The sequence below is a fragment of the Dromaius novaehollandiae genome, chromosome 4 (genome assembly GCF_036370855.1).
Source record: "Dromaius novaehollandiae isolate bDroNov1 chromosome 4, bDroNov1.hap1, whole genome shotgun sequence".
Lineage (NCBI taxonomy): Eukaryota > Metazoa > Chordata > Aves > Casuariiformes > Dromaiidae > Dromaius > Dromaius novaehollandiae.
This window is the reverse complement of record NC_088101.1, coordinates 48639371-48645554: the sequence shown is the minus strand read 5'-3', so window position 1 is coordinate 48645554 and position 6184 is coordinate 48639371.

Genomic DNA, 6184 nt, shown 5'->3' with positions numbered 1-6184 from the left:
CACACCGCATACATAATTCTTTAAAAAACATTAACTTATAAATACTATTTCCCTGCTAACGTCACACTGAAAAGTAAATAAGCGTCCAAACTCAATTTCCACACACCGAAAATAAGTTCATATGGTGTTTTCAGGAGAAGGGACAAAAATATACTTGAACCCTGTTAGTTTTTAAACCGAAATCACAATACAAGATAAATATTCAAGTCCAATGAATCTGTTCTTGAATTTTCTTGCATAACAACATTGCTGTATTAAGGTAACAGTGAAGTAGAGACAGAGTTCTTTAAGCTATAATATTGCAGAAGCAGAACAGTAAATTTTAGCCATTTTTCATCACTTGTCTGTCTCCTAGGAGAAGTAAAAGTCTCATATTTGCCTATTATTTTCCTAATATTTGTAATTAAAAATTTACTTTAAAATTTTTTAAATATAGACTGTGTCTGCAGACTACATAATTCAAAATTCCCTATGACAAAGAAATGTATGGAAGCATAAAAGAGTTTGTTTTGTTTTATTCTCAGTGAATTATTTTTAAAAATTCATGAAGGTTGCAGACTCTGCAACCGTGATCTGATACCAAAAAGAGAAAAACCCACCACTTTGGCTGCCATTCAGCTGTAAGGACAACACAGAGCACTGCAGAAGAAAAGGTCTGAAGGTAGCAACACCCTCAAAGATAAAATTAGGTAAGAGGGCCCAGAGGATTTCTCTACATAGCAACAAGCAATCTGAGTGGAAGATACTGCAAATGAAACATCTTTAGTTCAGGAAAGTCAAATTACATATCTTTTGTTTATCACAATTTAAAACCAAAAAACTTTCAACTTCATACAAAATTTTTTTCTCCCACTTTTTTTCCCTCTAATACCCATAGGATAAGATTTGTACAACAAATTATTTCTTATTTTTGTTATTTTAATTAAAATTTTCTGTTAGCACTTTTTCAAAGCAAAGATGATTACTGACTTATAATAAGAAAAGGTATGGATATGCGAGGAGATTGAAAGAAATATAAAGATAAGAGAGGCAGTGCAAATGCAGTTTAAAGATTATAGTTTCCACATTTCAAAGTCAAGGCCTGAATGCTGAAACATCCAAACATGCTAAAAATGGGGAACGATCGTATGGGGAAAAACGACGTCAGCTTTACTGCAAGTAGGAATGCTTAAGGAAAAAATAGAGAAAGGACAGTTACGTGGGCAGTGGATTCTGGTGCAAAATTTCAAAAGAGAGAATTACCTACTGCAATTTTTTTCCTGCTGCAGGTGTAGGAAATTGGATATATATATTTCATCCAGAAAGGAACTTCCCACAAACTCTGAAGATTTAATTCTAATTAGCCAAAGGCCAGCAGATTGCTTTCTATACCTAAAATCTCATAGAATGAAAATGAAAATACAGATGGAAAGCTAAAACAAAACAAAACATTTAACTGCTTGAAGTTAATTGCTTGCTTTCACTTACTAGATACCTGATCTCAGCAACACCTAATAACTGTTGGTGTGTGCAAGTGTACATGTTTACTCACCTTAGCTCTCTGTCAATAGTAAAGCTGAGCTATAATACATTATATTCAAGTCCTGCTTCAGTTTCAGATCAGACAGGGTACAAAAATCCTCATCATAAACCCAGAAAATTTATATTAAAAAAATGCTAGTTCAGAATATCTACAGGGGTCAGTTCTTAAAAACATGGTATCAAAAATTAAACCAGGAGAGGAATAAATCTGAGATAAGGTTGAAGGATGTGTTTCAGTATCACAAGATGATTCTGTAGCTGAACTCCAACAGTCAAAATTCAGAATTAAGATCTCACATGTGATTCCCAAAGGAGTAATGCTATTAAAATTTCATGCTGAAGTAACATTTTTGTTCATGCTTTTGTTTAGCTGAACTGATGCTTCATACTTCTATCATTAGCAAATAAAATTCTTAATAAGGATAGAAGTATAAGAATATTAATAAAACAAATTTTTATTTTAAATGCAAACCTCAGAATATACAGTAACAACCAAATATGATAGTGAAAATGATTACACTGACTCATATGTAGCTGCAACACTCTGCAGTACTTGCCTTACATATTCTTTTCTTCACTGACCATCTACTAGTGCTCTTAGTTTAAATAAGAGTTAAAATTAGTTTGAATGTATACTATATAGAAAAATGCTTTTATACAAAATCTGAAATTTACATTGAACATAAGAATAAAATAATATTCTTATATAAAAACCTTGTTCACTGAATTTAAAGATTACAGGAATTCTCTGCTTAGTTTTTATGCAGTTTGAAGAAATGAGGTAAAAGCCACCAATGTCAACTTGGACAGAACTGTCCAAAACTTCAAAACTGTGTGTTCTGTCTGTTCAGCAAAGAAGCTCCACCTTAACCCAGCATTTCCGGAATAGTTCCTGAACGACGAGTAACCAAGGCTTAGTTACACCCGACTGAGAGCCAAAAGGTTTAGAAGTTTTGGTAGGGCTGCCTCACTGGGGCCACAGATCCTAGAAGCATATTGACCAAGCACATACATGATTTGCCAATGATTTATGAAATGCAAGATGCTTTCACTGACATCACTGACATATTTTAGATTCGAAGGAGTGGCTTTTTTTTTTTTTTTTTTTTTTAATGCTAGGCTGAGTACTTTAGCAACTCAAACCTAGACTATAATCTCCTGTTATTCTTCCTGCAAAACCAGAATTTCATACTTTTTTTCAGAAACATGCATAGCTCCACATAAATGATGGGTATTTCCATAACGGTGAAAGCATTCTTTTTTGCAAATCTCTCTTCCATTTGTTATGGAATAATCTGAATTTGTTACTTTTCATGCAAGAGCTCAACCTTACCTACTGGGTGCAGACTGTGTTGTACAAGACAGCTCTTCTGCTAAGCACAAAATGCTGGATTCAATTGAATCAGAGGCATAATCTGCCTCTGATGAATGCTGTAACACTTTGGAGGTAAGAGTCATTACTCCTCCTGGCCCAATGAATCACACAATGAAAGATAGATAATCTGCATCAGGAAAGGCAAGAGTAACAGCCTACAGTATTTTACAGCCTGGAGTTAAAGTATTATTTTTTGGATGTTGTACACCTAGGTCAAGTCTCTGAAAGCAAAAGAAATAATTTTGGCTTGTTCTTCCTACAATCCAAGTGAAGACTCTGGGCCATTACTAAAGGAAACTGCTTTCCCACCATATTCTATGAGAAAGGGATAGGTTATTTGGGTCAGAGAGCATTTAGAGATGAAAGCTGGAGTGAAGATAGACATCACCTTCCTTCACCTAGACTTTTCCCCTTCAGCATATAAGTAGCCCTCACAACATAAAAACACTAGCATAAAATTGATGAGGATGAAAATATTCAACTGTAGTAGCTCTTTTCTTACTAATTGCATATAATAACAGTTCTAAAAGCCTACAACACAGAGGATGAATAAACATGCTTCCTTTAATACCATACTGGAAAAATCTAGGCAGCAAGAGGAATAAAAGTGGTAAGTTATATGATTTTTAACATTTAAGTCTGTACAAAGTTAAACTTGAACGTCGAGCACTGCTTTCCATTAACTTTAAAGAGAATTCATGGAGTCATCTAATAACTATCGCTGGATTTTAATCGATGCCAAGGTTGTTTCTAAAAACAAAAAACTCTGCAATATGTTATTGCGTAAGTGTGTAAGGCAAACAGATGGAGAAATCAACAATGCAAACCTGTAAATTCTTATGAAGTCACTGCAGCTTTTCTGATTTATACCATTTACAGACATGGTCCTTTAAGGGAAAACAAGAATGGCTTTCATCAAATACAAGTACTATCAATTGGATTTTGTTTTTCCTGACAACTAGTTTTGATATATTGTGTGTTAGATTATCATGACTTCGTAAATTGCTCAAAAGGAAGAGCTATGTTTAAGGGAAATAGGAGTTTCCACATATTTTCTAGAAATGAATTTTCACATACAACAGTGAGACTGGTATTACTAAATTAAGTAATAACGAGCACGCACTTCAAAAACTTGCAAAACTTAAGGGTCCTAGAATCATACATCATTAAAACAAACCTTCATGAGAAATTGGCCAAGCCAGCATATACTTTCCACAAGAAAATTCTCAATTGCAGCCCTATTTGTAATATAATCAAAAAATTCATTTGTTGTACCAAAATAGATGCTAGCACGTCTAAAATATTTAAATAAACTAAAATCTCTTGATTTAATTAACTAAGACCATCTCAGAAGTTTTTTGTTGCTTTATAGTGCCAGTAGGGAGATACTCTGTGGCTCTTTAATTTGTTTAGATTCATTGAAGAATTTGGAGAGCTGTTTGAATATATTTATTAATGTCGTAGCCCCTCTGCATTTTTTTTCTTCAAAAGGTAAAATTCTGTCAAATGGCTTATTCATAGTTGCTACCCATTTTTACAACAAAACACAGGTACAGTCAGAAAGGTATATTTTTTTTATATAATTTCACCACACCGGTGGTCCTGAAAAATTGTGACCTGGCAGTTTGCTACATTTCTGTTGTTAACTTTGCACGAATTTATTCTAGATAAAATCTATAGCCTTTTTTGTACTGTCCTACTGACTCCTGAAGAGTCACCTGCAGATTTGCAAATGTTTGTGTTATCCTTCTTGCACATTTTAACTGCGGCCGCAGATATCTGTGGTTAAGACTGAGAGCTGTGCTCTCGGAGGTGAGGAGTCCTCTCAGGGGCGAGACTGAAATCACCACCTCGCACTGCAGAGGTTGCTGAATGCAGTAATGTTCGTTATCTGAGAGTTGCTAAGAGCTGAATCAATGAAATGAAATGGAAAAACAAGCATTAGGAAGCTGGAAAACAAACCAGAACAGGAATAGATTATGTAAATAAAGAAAACAGCCTTATCGCAAAAAAGATGACTGCAGAGGGAAATAAATACAGTTTTTGACATCAAAAGAACGTGAAAAAAATAATGCAAGTCTGTCATACCTATGGATAGACTTTTGAGGAAGAAAAATGAGGGTACACCAGCAAATACCATCACTGTGGCAAACCTGATTAAGCTTATTTTTCTTTTACTTTCCACTAGACGCAATGACGCTTAATACAGCCACCAGCAACACTAGGCCTAATGGTAACTGCACTGATTACCTTATATTTTATCCACTAGCATTTTCTATTTTCTTGCTTCCTTCCATAATTGTAGCTTATCACACATTGTGGAAAGTAGTTGCAATCATATACTCTAATGGAATAATTCCATTTTTAAGCAGTGCCTCCATTTTGTCAGTCTTTTGCTACATGAAATAACTGTTGGTAGCTTTATAGAGGTCTCTGCTTTCGCAAAGGAGAAAGCAAAGGGTTGATTACCAGGCGATGATTCTACCACAGCTCTAACAAAAGGTTTCCACAAATGAATTTCAGAAAATAATTTTCCTGGTTCAGATGAGAAATAGAAAGAGTAGAGGAACAAGCCTAAATAAATGCACAGTAATAGCAGGGGAACTGTTATATCTCATCCCAGAACATAGGCTTCTTCGTGGCACACTGCCAGAAACAATGACATTTGTACTTTGAGGGTAAACCCCAAAACCACATATTTCAGACAGATTCAACTGCTGCCTTTGACAAACTCAAAAGCTCATATCCATTCTAGCAGTGCATGTGAAAATTTAATGCAACCACAGGTAACACAGCTTCTCTCACATTCTCACCCTTCTCTTGCCAAATGATTTTCTCCTCTCATTTCTTAACATTACCTCATTTGTTGAGACAACTGTACATCTGAAGAATATGTTTTAATGAATCTATGTAAAATTTTATTATGACCCCCCAAAAAAACTGGCAGTGCTCCACTACCAGTAAACAGGAAGGCTAGAAAATTATTCTCATTTAAGTGAAAATGGAGATTATTTTAGATAACCTTACACGTAAGAGGGAAAACTATCATGGGATTTTGGTTAAAAAATTACTATCACATGTCCTAGATACTTAAAGCTTTCACTATTCTCTATCATCTGTATCTCATGCTTCCTCACATGCAAAAGAAAATAGCATTTAAACTATATAGTAAAATAATAGGAAAGGAAACTGATCAAAATATAAAATACCCTTATTGCTGCATTACAAGTACCTCTGTCACACTCATAACACACAGTGAGAATGAACATTAAGCTGTTCTGTCAAAAC